The following is a 14,038-nucleotide window of genomic DNA, read 5'->3' as shown; positions in this document are numbered from 1 at the left end:
AGACCCACCCTTTCCTGTCCTGGGTCTGGCTCAGGTTCTTCTCCTTGAGGCCTTGCATAGTCTCTGTCTCACCTAGCCGCCCCACTGTGAGGTCCTCCAGTTCTTGCTGCCAGTAGCACCCACTCTGCCCTGGAACTAGAGAACTCAGTACCTCCTAGGAGTCCTTGGCTCCTTGCCTCCCTTGTGCAGAAAGGGCAACTGAGATGACATGCCCAAATGTGGCCAGTTACCAGACTGAGCCAAGATGCAATAAGGTCTCTGGGAACCATGAATGTGTGTATCAGTTCTTGTGAAACAGGAAATACATAGATACTACTCTCCTACCACTTTCCAACACTTATCCCTTTTCTGAATCAGAATGGGATCTGAGACATCTTAGTAGCATAGATACTTGAAGATTAAAAAGTAGCAGAACAAAATGCTATGGTACCTTGCCCTTCATGTTAGCAGAAGGATCTTTCTCTCTTTCCCTCTCTTTTTCCTTCCATTCTCTAAACCAGGGTCTGAACCGCAGTACTATTGGCATTTTGGGCCAGATAAGTCTTTGTTGTGGGTGGCATAGCATGCATCACAGGATGTTTAGGAGAATTCTTCTGGCTCTACCTATTAGATGCTAATAGAACCCACATTCTCCAAGCTGTAACAGTAAGAGATGTCTCCAGATTTCGCCACATGTTTCCTGGAGAGTAGGGTCACTCCCGTTTGGGAACCACTGCTCTAAACTTGAATCAAGTACCTGCTAAGTGCCTCTCCTTTTCATTTTGTAAACCCACAAGGGGCCTCCACTCTGTGTAGAACAGCACTCTAATGGCTGTGAAACTGCTGGGCTTCACTCCCTCCCAACTCTCTCACTTCCTTTTGTTCCTCTTATAAGAAATCATGATTTTGGGGGCAGCTGCTTACAGGAAACCATAAAGTCATTCTCTGTTCTCTCACCCTGGCTGTGAAGATAACACAATCAGGTCACAGAGGCAGGGTTTTGGGAACTTCAAAGCTGAGCCGGAGGGAGTGGAGGGACAGGACCTGGGAGCTGAGGTCTTATCTGTGGCTTGAATGTTCTCACCCTTATCAATCCAGGAGGAGGAGTCCTAGGGGAGAGCAAAGTGGGAGTCAAAGGTCACGTTCCTTTCTTTTTCCCTCCTGTCTTGAGACTGAAAGGGACCAGGGAATAAGGAAGGGCTGAAGACAGGAAAGCAAAGTAGAAAGAATATCAACAGGGAAGGAACTTTGGGGGTGAATGAGTGTAGAGGTGGAAACCTTTTCTGACCTTACACTAACCCATACTAACCTGAATTGGACACCAGGGCTCCAAAACCAGAGAATCTGAGAATGAGAAGGTCTTGGCATTAGCTTCATGAGCACCACACAGATGATACCCAGGCCTCCAGCCTGGGCCCCTTCTCTGGGTAGGTGCTGTAGAATGAGGGGCAGCTGCTTTGAGACCTCTTGCTATAAATGATGAAGGCCCGCACACAGAGAGCAGCACCTGGAGTGGAGAAGTGAGAATCTAAGCAAGAGAAGTTTGTAGGAGTTGAGGGCAAATCATTTACAGAGATTTGAGGGAAGAGGAGGAATCCGAGGTAATAGTAATAAATGCAAACCTTTATCGCTTGCAATGGGTGTACATGTTTTGATACACTTTACCTAAGTAGTCACTCATTTCATCCTTCCCAATATCTCTATAAGGTAGGTACTACTAAAGTACCCATTTTATGGATGAGGATATTGAGGGATTGAGGTGTTTAGTAATTTGTATGTCACAGAGCAAATCAGGAGGAGAATTGGAACCAGAACCCAGATAGCCCAGTTCTAGCATGTGCGATTTTAATCACTATGCTATCTATCACTTGGATAACAGAACTCGGACAGCTGAGTGGATGGTAAAATCATAAATCATGGCCTGAAGGAGGAGCAGATTTAAGGACAAAACAATGGGTTCAGCCTTGAAGATGTCTCGCGTGTGCAAGGGAAACCCAGGTGCTTGAAAGATGGGGCGGGCTGGGGGGCAGCTCAGCCGTAAGCTCAGTACAGAGGTCCATGAAGCCAAACTTACTTGGATCCCTAAATTGGAAGCTGTGGGCAGTGAGAAAACAAGAGGACCCGAGAGCCCTAGGGAGCACTGACAGTTAAAGGCAGATGGAAGAAGAACCAAGAAAAGAGAATGGAAAAAAAAAATCCATCAGCATAGAGAGTGGTGAGCTGGCAATTCAGGGTGAAGTGCGTTTCAGGAAAGGAGTGCAAGGTCACTAGGGACAAAAGCTGTAAAGAAGTCTTCTAAGATAAGAAATGAAAAGAGCTATTGTTCTTTAAGGATCTCATGGGTTTCTCATTTATTTCCCCATCCAGATGAGAAATGTCTTGAGGTAAGTATTGCATCCAACACTTTACTGCATTCTTTTTTGTCTCTGCATTTTCTAGTGCAGGGCTAGGCATGCAGAAAGCATCCACTGAGTACCTGTAGGTTGACGGTCGTTCATGATCTTGTTGCTTTTTCTCCTTATTAAAACAGTGATGTGTTTAATAAGTTGTTCTCTACCTGGTGAGGAGGAAATAGAGCATTCCAAGTTTCATACAGTTCATCCTTCCTCAATCATAGAGACAAACATAAATCCGTTGCCCTTTGAAGACCTACTGTGTGCCCGGCCCTGCACTGGACATTTACATTTATAGTAAATCTTCACAACCTGGCATGCTGGGCATTGTTATCTTCTTTTTCCAGATAAAGTGACTGGGTTGAAAGCTTTTTGCCTTGCCAGGGTCACATAAGTAGGCAGAGAACTGCCAAGATAAAGACCAAGGTCCACATGACTCCAAAGCCCTGGGACTCAATATGCCCCCAACTGAGCTTCCCATTCCCTGGCCTTATTTCATGTGTCGCCACCATTTGGATGGGTTTTGCCAGTTTCTTATTTGTCCTCCACTCTTCTATCAAGCCTCCTTCCCCAGGATCCATCTTCCAAACTAAAGCTGTAGTAATTTATCTGAATGCAACCCTGATCATTTAAAGATCTTTCAGTGTCTTTTTTTTAAGACTTTATTTATTTATTCATGACACACACACACACACACACACACACACACACAGAGGCAGAGACACAGGCAGAGGGAGAGGCAGGCTCCATGCAGGTAGCCCGATGTGGGACTTGATCCTGGGACTCAATCCCGGGACTCAATCCCGGGACTCCAGGACCATGCCCTGGATCGAAGGCAGGCGCTAAACCGATGAGCCACCCAGGGATCCCCAAAATCTTTCAGTGTCTTAAGGAATATGACATTCTATGAGATAAACCCATCCCCCCTCAGCACAACTTGTGAGGCTTTCATCAGCTCACCCCACTTGCTGTTCCAGGTCCTTCTTGGCTACTGCCTCACAATTCTTCTTTCTGGCCAAACCTCCTCCACTTTCCTGAAGGTGCCCATCTCTCATTTTGCATATTCTGTTCCTTGAAGTTGTGGTGCTCTTCGTCCCTTCTATCCTGGACTAACTCACACTTACTTTTTAAGCTTCAATTTACCTCCTCCTTTCAAAAGTATCCTCAAGCCTTCTGAGATCTTACTAAATGCTCTCCCTCTATGTTCCTCCTCTGAGCACCTGAGAGTCCTGGAATTGTCACTCTGCATCTGGCTTGCCCCTTTCTTCTGGTGCCCTTACTTGGTTCTGAGGTCTTAGAGGACAGAGATCATGTGTACCCCAGCTCAGAGCAGGAGCTAAGGCCCTGCTTGTTAAATAATTGACTGGATTTTGGGGAACAGCCAGCACCAAGATTGGAATGTGGGAGTGGGAAGAAGGCCATCGGGAAGGGCAGGCAGTTGGTTTGGCTAGAGTGTAGGCATCACTGTGGGGAGTTGGCAAAAGGCTTCCCCCAAGGTGACTTCTTCCTGCCACTCCTGAAGGCACAAGGAATCCCCTGCCTCTGCTTCCAGACAGTGATAATCCTGCTGGACCTTTCTGGGCCAAAGCCTTGACTGGAGTCTCATCTTTGGATTCCAGGTTTTTTTTTTTTTTTTTTTGGCAAGACAGGAAACACTTGACAATGAGGTTCTTCTCCTATGGAATGTGAATTGTGACAGAACTGAGGTCCAGATGGAAAATGCCTCCGAAGTCCTAAGCCAAGCTGGAAAGATAGGCCATTGATAGTGAAGTTTATCCCTCCATTTTAAAAATAGTTGGCACTGAAAGTAATCCAGGCTCATGCATCTGAAGTGTTGTAAAAATTAGCAAGACTCAGGGGCTGAAAGGAAAAGAGCTGTGAGGAAGAGAAAGCAAGCTATCTTCTCCCTTATCTCTACCCTCCCATCTTCAGATGGAGGGAAGCATTTCTCTGTTAGTGGAAACACGATGCCTTTACTGAAAGGAATGTCTAATGGTGGAATTTTCAGATAGTAAAACAATAAAAGAGACTCTTTTAGGGCAAGCAGACCCTTCAAATTACAATCAAGGGGCAGCCGCTGACTTTTGCTGCTTATAAATGCAGTCCTGTGTGTGTGTATGACACCATAACCTTTGGTGGAGTCACAGCTGGTGACAAACTTCCACAGACATTGAGTTGATTTTTACAATTGTCTGGTAAGGAGGGGATTACCATCTTCTCTCCCTACAGAAGTGGAAACTGAGGATCTGATTTGTCCGATATCTCACAAGCAGTTATTCATCGTTTTAATCATTTTCTCACTGGCTATCAAGCACTGACATGGCACTAGCCATCATTTTTGCTCTGGTGATACCACGCTTCATAAGGCAGGGGAGGTCTCTGTCTTCATACAGCTTACATTCTAGTCAGAGGAACAATAAACAAATGACCAAGTAAGTAAATAGGACCATGTGCTATAAGGAAAACAAAGCACTGGAACAGGATAAAAGGTGCTGGTGGGTGGTGGTGGTGGTGTATGCGATTATTTTGGAAATGATGATGGGGGAAGCATGGTGGAGAAGATAAAGTAGAGTTCGAAGAAAGATTAATTCTATGCCCCCTTCCCTTACACCCACACAGCAGTGGGCTCCTGTAGGGATTTCCTCTCCCATACTTCTTTAAATTTTTTTTTTCTTTAAGAAGACTCTAAGAACTTCTTTCTCTCTCTCTCTTTTTTAAAAGATTTTATTTATTTATTCATGAGAGACACACAGAGAGAGAGAGAGGCAGAGACACAGGCAGAGGGAGAAGCAGGGTCTATGCAGGGAGCCCGATGTAGGACTCGATCCCAGGACTCCAGGATCATGCCCTGGGCCAAAGGCAGGCACTAAACTGCTGAGCCACCCAGACAGCCCGACTCTAAGAACTTCTCAATAGAAATCGATAATGGCCAGGAATATATTTTTCAGGGACCTCTGAAGAGGACACTCAGAACTTACCAGTGACAGCTCACAGATGGGGAAAATGCAAATGAAGGCCCCACCTTGGCAGTATCTAGGCAGCTGTTCTGGAAAATAAAAACATATTTCCGTTTACAGATTCAGGAAGCTGAAGTGTTTTATGGGCACAGTCATTGAAGGCAAACACGGCTGTGTTTCTGGAAGACATCTACCGGAAGCTGTTCACCTGGATGACAGAAAGCCGCGAGGAAACTTAATAGTCTCCAAATATTTGAAGGCCTGTCTTGGGGCAGGAGGACCGGCCTTGTTTGGGGTAGTTGTAGGGAGTGAGAATAGAGACAGTGGCAGGAAGTGAGGGGACGAGGGCACCAGTTTGGTGTTGGAAATAATTTTCTAACAATCTCAACTGACCAATAATGGAATGAGGCCGCCTTGGGAGGGAGAAAGATATTCCCTCTCTCTGGAAGTGTGCAGGTAGAGGTTCCAGTTCAATGAATGATTTGTTGATTGATTCATTCATTTAACTAGTTCTTACAAACATCTTCTATGTCCTAGGCACATGGATGCTGTGGTGAATATGACACACAAGGTCCTTGCTTTCCTGAAGTTTTCTTTCTGGTGGTGGAGATAGGAAAGAATTGAAGACAAAGATACAAAGATAGTTGTAGCTAGTGATGGGTGTCCTAGCACAAACAAAGGGATGTACAAGAATGTGTGTGTGTGTGTGTGTGGAGAGTTGAGTGGGTTGTACTTCATATTGCATGCTCAGAGAGGGTGTCTCTGATGGGATAAACTTTGAGGAAGTCCTACATGACCAGAAGGGCCAGCAAGGCTAAAGACCCCAATTGGCGCTCTCAGGGATGGAGAGAGGCCCATGTGGCTGGGCATAGTGAGCAGAGGGGTGAAGTCAGGCAAGGACCATATCAGGTAGGGCATTATAGACCATGGCAAAATGGTTGGGAATTTTATAAAAAACACAATGGGGTGCTATAGCAGGGACATGGGTTTTTTTTTGGTGAGAGGTTGGACTAGATGAATGTTTTCAACTCTGGTGGTACATTGGAATCACCTGGGGATCCAGAGCTGGAATCCAGTGTCGTACATGAGCTCTAAGATTCCTTTCACAGTGAAGACTTAAAGTATCGATATTGGCTTTCCTATGGAATTACAATTTTGCTAAAGACATAGGAGAATGTTATGGCCCATAGGAATCGGGCTAACATATTCTCTGCACACCAGTTTTTTGGTATGGGTGTGTTCTAAATAAGTTTAATTCAATTCAATAATTATTTAGTGGATTGTCTTCTGTGTGCCAATCTCTGAGCATGCACAGTGTAAAGCACTGTGTCCAGCACATAGCAGGTGCTCCATAAATATTTATTGAATAAATGATTGGATAAATGTATCAGATATTGTACTGGGCACTCGGGAAAAGAGGTGGGGGGGAAAGGATGGAAAAAGATAGCAAAGATATCTCTAAATTTACTATCACAGGGAAAAGACTACAACAGGGTATTTGCAAATGGTATGAGAAGATGGGAAGAGCAAGGAAAGAGCTTTCAGTTTGAGTTTTTGTTTGTGCAGCAGGATTCCATGGGCACTCAATGGGAGGCAAAGGGCAGAGAGTCTGAATTCAATTCCCAGCCTAGTGGGTTCTGGTTTCTCGTTTTTCGGAGGAGTTTGCCTGCCACTTTGTAGGGACAACCTAGAAAACGTTGAGTGATCAGGAGCAGCGACTTTGGGGCTCCCGGGGAAGTTCAAGCTGCTTGGAACCAGAGCCTCTGGGTTCTCTGCTTTGGCAGGAAGATGGAAGATTTAGCCAAGGAGCTCAACAGAACATCTGTAGCTACAAGCTTTTGTATGCTGTCCTGCGGCCACGTCTCTGTGTGCTGTCCTGTGTTAACCCAGGCAAGTGACCACCAAGTGTCTGATAGCCATGACCAAATCAGCTCCACCTTTCCCCCCACCTTATTCTAATAACCCAGGAGTAGATTTCTGGAATTACCCTTCATTTAATGAACACATGTTAAGGAGTCTATCCTCTACAATCCATTCCTTTCCAGGCCTAACAGGGCACTTGTAGAAGGTACAGTCTCAGTGTCTGCAATTGGGTTTAAACTTTCTGCAGATTCCAGGAAGAAGGGAAGGAAGAGGGCTTTTGATTGTTCCTATTATGGTCCAGACACTCTGCAAGATGTGAATATCCATCACCATGCACCCCAGTTCTGAAGTAAACATTACTATTTCCATTTTCAACACAACAATCCAGAGCTTTAGAGGTTAAGGGACATGGCCAAGACCACACAGCTTAGTCAGTAGTAAGATTTGGTCCCAAATCTATCACCAAAACCCAGACTATTGTCATTATGTTTTTCTGGTCCAGGACTTCCCAGTAAGCACAGCATTTTCCTTATAATGCCTGCACAGTGAAAGGAACCCCATGCATGATCTTGGGAATTTCACATGCTTGGGGATCTGGCAATGCCATTCTTGAGTATTTATGCTATGGGGTTGAATGACTGTGTTCTACTCTTAGGAAATTCTTTTTTTTTTTTAAAGATTTATTTATTTATTCATGAGAGAGAGAGACAGAGAGACAGAGAGGCAGGGACACAGGCAAAGGGAGAAGCAGGCTCTTCGCAGGAGCGCAATGTGAGACCCAATCCTGGATCCCTGGATCACGACCTGAGCTGAAGGCAGCCGCCCAACCGCTGAGTGACTCCAGTGTCCCATGCTCCCAGGAAATTCTGATTCAATTGGCTTAGGGGTACAGCCTGGGCTTTAGATTTTTATGAACTCCCTAGTTAAGGACTGGAGGCAAGCTGGTCCCTCAGCAGCAGCTGGGAAGAAAGCCTGAATGGAAGGGATGGGGAAGATGAAAATGAGGGGCTGCTCCATAAAGGCATGCAGGTAGTCTAGACTATGGGGCCCAAGGGCTGAAACAGGAACAGAATCCCAGGTCTAATATCAGAGTAGTGAGTGGGACCCAGAAATGAGAGTCTTTCCATGGTTATGGATGAGGGAGAAGAGCCACAAAGCCCTGTGAGAATTCACTTAGAAAGGGGGTCAAGGGAAAGGAACATTGGAAGAAATCAAGACTCCTAATGAAGGAGGAAGAGTTTTTGTGGCCTGGAAGGAGCTCTCATGTGTTGAAGATTTTAATTGGTTTGTCCTACTGTTCCTAAGAGAGCCTGAGATAGGTTCTAGCTAGTAACTGAGACAGTGATGACAATGATGATGAAATATGTGATATTTACTAAGTGTTAAAAAAGCACTTCATGTGTATTATCCCTCATAGTGGGCTGAGTGGTGGTCCCCCAGTAAATATGTTGATGTTGTAATTTCCAGCACCTGTGAATGTGACCTTATTTGGAAAAAGGGACTTTGCTGATATAATTAAGGTAAGAATGTCAAGATGAGATCATCCTCAATTACCCAAATGGGCCCTAAATCCAGTGACAAGTGTGCTTATAAGAGGGAGGCAAGATCCCCCTCAGCACCCACCCTAAGCTTTCGTATATAGGCATCTAATAAACATGTGTTAAATGGAAAAAGAGAGAGAGAGAGAGAGAGAGGCAAGAGAAGGTCATGAGCAGGCCGAGGCTGGGATATAGCCACTAGAGGAGGTGGGCCTGGAGCCAGCTGAAACTGGAGTGGTGAGGAGGGCTTCTTTCCCTTGGCTTCTGGAAGGAGTATGGCCCTGCTGATACCTTGATTTCACACTTCTGGTTTCTAGATTGTGAGGGAATAAAATCTGTTATCCTGAGCCCCCCAGTTTGTGGTAATTTGTTGGGGCAGCCACAGGAAAAGTATCCACCCCCTGTAATTTTCACATATCTGTGGTTGGCATTACTATTATTTGCATTTCACTGGTGAGGAAACAGGGCCAGAGGTCTTGAATGTTTTGCACAGAGATTGTAGGAGGTGGGCACAGGATGTACATGCGGAGAACCAGGCTCCAGAGCCCAATGCTCCCAAGAGCATTCGTGACTGTTCATGAGCTCCATGGGGTAGCGACAGTCTCCTGTTTTCCCCTGGATCCGAGGCTATAGAGGTGCCCAGGCTCATGCCTGGCTGGCACTATGGTCTTTTGGGGCTAATTTCAAGCCAACCTGTTGGTCATGATTGGCTCAGGAAAAGGTGAAACCTGATTTTTTATTGACAATTGAAGTGAAATTTATATAGCATAAAATTAACCATTTTTAGAGTGAAAAATCCAGTGATATTTACTACATTCACAATATTGTGCAGCCACCATCTCTATCTAGAACATTCTAATCACTCAAAAAGGATACCCTGGACTCATTGATTGAGCATTTGTTCCTCATTCATTCTTCCCTGATCCCTGGTAACCCTCAGTCTGTGTTCTGTCTCTATGGATTTACCTATTTTGGATATGTCAAATTAATGGAATCTCACAACATGTGACCATTTGTGTCTGGCTTTTTGCATTTAGCCTAATGTTTTCAAGTTTCATCCACATTACAGAATATACGAACACTTTCTTCCTTGTTATGGCTAAATACTGTTCCACAATATGGGTATACCACAACTGTTCATCTGTTCATCCATTGATGGATGGCTGGCCCACCTTTTGGCTGTTATGAATAATGTGGCAATAAATGTTCACATCCAAGTCTTTGTGTGCATACATATATTTCTATTTTTGGGGGGTATACACCCAGGAGTGGAATTATTGGTCATATGGTAACTGATAACTCCATGTTTAACTTTTTTGAGGTGCTACCACACGCTTTCCTACAGTGGCTCCTTTATAACATGCCAGACACTATACTTGATGGTTTTATTACATTGGATCCTCGTGGCAAGTCTGTAAGGGATGCATTATGGTTCCATTTTAGAGATGGAGACTGACACGGAGAGAGGTGAAATCACTTCCCCAAGATCATGCTTGTAAGGAGCTGGGATGCCCAAAGCTTGAACTCTTGGTCATGATGTCTGCTTGTCCTCTGTGCTGTTCCCACTGAGGTGGAAGTACTTTGAAGAAAGAACAGGGTTGAAGACTGCCGTTGTGTTTTCTGCATTACCCAGCACAGGTTTGGATATTGAATAGTCTCCCAGTAAACACCTGCTAAAGAGGGCTAAACTCTCTCTGATATGTGAAATTTTATCTATAGATGCTACTTTTTACTTCTTTGTTTGGTACTCTGATACACTTGTGGCTATCTTAGCATACAACAGGACTTCGCTAAACTCTCTTGTAGATCTGGAAATCTGGTCTTCTAGAAAGCCTTTATAACATTGGCCAATATAATTCCAGTAATTAAGCAGAATTATGGCGATCTGCTTTTCATTTATAAGACCCTATTGGAGATTTGGGGCCAGAGTTCACCCTCAAGGCGCTCAAATGTTGAAGCTTCAGATATAGATGAGCGCCCCAGGGGATAAAGTGGAAAGAAAATGAACACATTGGCTTTTGGCGGAAGCTTGGGAGACATCATGCTTGGAAAGTCAAAAAGAGAGAGTCCTACTGAGAAAGCAGGGAAGGTGCAGCCAGAAAGGCAGGGGAGAGCAACGCTTATGCTTGGTTCTGGAATACAAAAAGCTGACAAATATTGTTGAGAGGAAGAAGAAGGAGACAGTATGCCCTCATTTGAGTAGGTTCACGTGTAAATCAGAAATGTACACCCTGTTCCTAAAACACAAGTTTGATTATATCATGGCCTTGCTTTGGATTCTTCCATGGTCTACCATTGTCTTTGGGATGGAGCAAACTGCCCATGAGGCTTGCTCAGCCTGGTTCCTGCTGCCTTCTCCAGGCTCGTTACTCTGAGCCTTTTCCCTAGAAGCCAGCCATCCACAGCCACCGGTGGTTCTGCTCAGCCCCGCCTCCTGGGGGGCTTTTATTTTATTCTTTTATTCTCGCTGCTGGGGACAACTTTTCCCTTCTGTTCACCCAGCGAAGTCCCTCCCAGCTCTAGCCTTTCCTCCTGGAGGAAATCCTCTCTGATCCCCTTCTTGCTTTCAAGGTAATGAAGACCTCCTGCTCTATCATCTCCCAGCAGGATCTTGGGCGAATCTCCTTTAAAACCCACGTGACTTTACACCAGGATTATTTATGGATAAATGGATAAGCCCATATCTGTTGGTAAACTGTGAGCTTCCAGAAGGCAGAGCTTTGTGTTTCTTTTTAGTTTTTTGCTTCCTCCGTGCCAAGGTTTGCAATCCATCCTGAATGAATGAATGAATAAATTAATGAATGAGTGGATGAACAAATAGATAAACCACAAGCCTAGAAATTCCAAAAGGTTAGGGCCATAAACCAGGGCAACTCTGTATGCTGGCGAGGTACCAGGGGGCACCTGCCTGGACCTGTTCTGTAATGTGAACAAACTAAGCCCTCTTCACCCCTCAGACAGATACCTGTGATGACCCTACTGACCTTATCTGTCATTCCTCATCATTTCTGTAAACAAGGCAGCCGAGGATAGCCATTGCTTAGTGAAGGGAGAGACTGGAGACAGACAAACTGGGTTGTCTTATCCCTCAGAGCTGGACTGTCATGATCTATAAAGTAGGGATGACACCAGCTGCCTTTTCATCTTCAGCCAGCAGTGAGTGGGTGTTACGATGCTAGGTGCTAGGGCTGCAAAGAAATAAGAAACTGATCTTACCTTTCAGCTGCTCCTGAATTTTGGAGGGAGTTCATGGGATTGTTGTGCAGATGAGTTATCAAACTGAAAATAATAGGGATGCCTGGGGGGCTCAGTCGGTTAAGTGTCCAGCTCTTAATTTTGGCTCAAGTTGTGATCCCAGGGTTGCGAGATTGAGACCCGAGTCTGGCTCCATGCTCATTGTGGAATCTACTTGAGATTCTCTCTCTCCCTTTCCCTCTGCCCCTCCCCCTGCTCTGCTCCCCAGCCCCCCTCTAAAATAAACAAATAATTTTTAAAAGTAAATCTTTAAAAACTGAAAATAATAGTAACAACTCTTTAGTGAGTACTGATGGTGAGCTGAGCAGCGCTCAGAGAGAAGCACCTTCGTAAATGGTCCGACCCAAGGACCACTGTATCACTGTGAGGGAGGCATCATTGGCAATCCCATTTTGCAGATGAGGGAAGTGAGGCTCAGGGAGAAACTGGGTAACTGGACTGAGGTCTGGCATGCACTCCAGGGCTAGGGCTTGCTCACTTGTGCTTTGGGGAACAGCATTGCTTGGCTATTGTACTTTGGGTTCAGTGATGCCAGAGCCCAGCTCCCCTGCTTTCAGCCAGGGCCATCAGACTCTATGAGTTGAAACAATGTCTAAGACCCAACTCCTAGGTTCTTGGCAAATTTTTATCTTTAAAGTCTTAAATCTTCTTTCCTGTGTGATGCATCCTTTTGTCAGTTTTCCCTGGTCCTGCTGAATTGCCCAATATGGTACCACCCCCCCTCCCTGCTCCCCTACCTTTATATTTGGAGAGGAGAAGCTTTTCCCTGCTGGTTTACAGGGAAATGGAAATGATGGCTCCTGGTGGTGAACCAAAAACAGGGATGGAAAGTGAATGGTTTGGGGAGTGGGGAAGAGGAAAGGAGTCCACAAACATAAAGCTTGGACTATTAGAATCACTGGCTGGAGTTGCAAATATTTAGGTAGAGGGGACTCAGAGTTCGAATCTTATTTGTATCCAGCCATGTCCCTGTTCCCGTTGAAAAAGCCTGGCAGCCAGGGACCTTGGGCAAGGCATGCAGGAGGCTGACAGATGACTAAAAATAGGGCAGGTCACCAGAGGCTTGGAACCCACTCTGTATCTGACACGTGAGTGCTTCCCCAAACCTCTGTAGATGAATGGGGCAGGCAGGTGGGGGAGGGGAGGGGCAGGGGAGAAGAGGCTGGGCTGTGAGCAGCGGCTGGTGAGAGAGCTAGGGGGGCTGCTGATGCGGAGTGCCTGGCCCAGAGCTGGAGCTCCTGCTCTGGTTTGGGTAGCTTGGGTGCAGTTTAAGGAAGTAGGAGCTTATGTGTGACTAAGAAGCTACTGAGGCAGGTACTAAGCAGGAAGTCCTGGGGCGGTGGCTGTGGGCGGGGGGGGTGCAGAAAGGGAAAGGGATGCAGGGAAGGAGGAGGAGGGGCTGACATTAATCTCTCATCTACTCTGGCCAGGCATTGTGCTGCCCAGTCCTGGAATTAAACCCCAGCTTGAGAGGCGGGTGCCATCCTTCCCCATGACAACTGCAGCTCAAGAAGCTTCCTGACTTGTCCCGGATCATCCAGCCAAGAGGCAGTTGGGACTCCAAAGTCTGGACCAATACAGCAGGCAACACCAATACTTGTGGAAATACTACAGGGAGCCCTGGAGCTCGGAGGGAAGTGCCCAGTATAATCGGAAATGCATGGCTCAGTCACACTGGGTGATGGGCACTGAGGGGGGCACTTGGCGGGATGAGCACTGGGTGTTATGCTATATGTTGGCAAATTGAACTCCAATAAAAAAATTAAAAATAAATAAATAAATAAATAAATAAGTACATATCTGCTGAACTACATACATTTACAATTAGTGTCCTTTTTATACTCATGTATGTTGTGTCTCAATCAAAATGTTAGCAAATAAAATATATTATTATCTCTGGAAAAAAAAAAAGAAATGCATGGCTCCTCCTCTGGGAATGTTTGCTCCCCTTTGTCTGCCCAAGAGCCCCTGCTTAGCCTTGAAAAGTCAGCTCAAGCTTTACTTCCACCTTGAAGCATTTTATTCCATCCCTAGGTAGATTCAGATGTGAGCT

General features: G+C 45.5%; 1 long non-coding RNA gene across 1 annotated transcript; it reads left to right on the top strand.

Moving 5' to 3' along the window:
• Positions 1–8,655: 8,655 nt before the first annotated feature.
• On the top strand, positions 8,656–13,730 carry LOC144282881 (uncharacterized). Its single transcript, XR_013351294.1, has 3 exons — positions 8,656–8,712; positions 10,174–10,368; positions 13,416–13,730. It is a non-coding gene; the product is annotated as an uncharacterized LOC144282881 (long non-coding RNA).
• The last annotated feature ends 308 nt before the right edge of the window (positions 13,731–14,038 follow it).

The sequence above is a fragment of the Canis aureus genome, chromosome 14 (assembly GCF_053574225.1).
Source record: "Canis aureus isolate CA01 chromosome 14, VMU_Caureus_v.1.0, whole genome shotgun sequence".
In the NCBI taxonomy this organism is placed as follows: Eukaryota; Metazoa; Chordata; class Mammalia; order Carnivora; family Canidae; genus Canis; species Canis aureus.
This window is presented reverse-complemented; position numbering and strand designations above follow the sequence as displayed.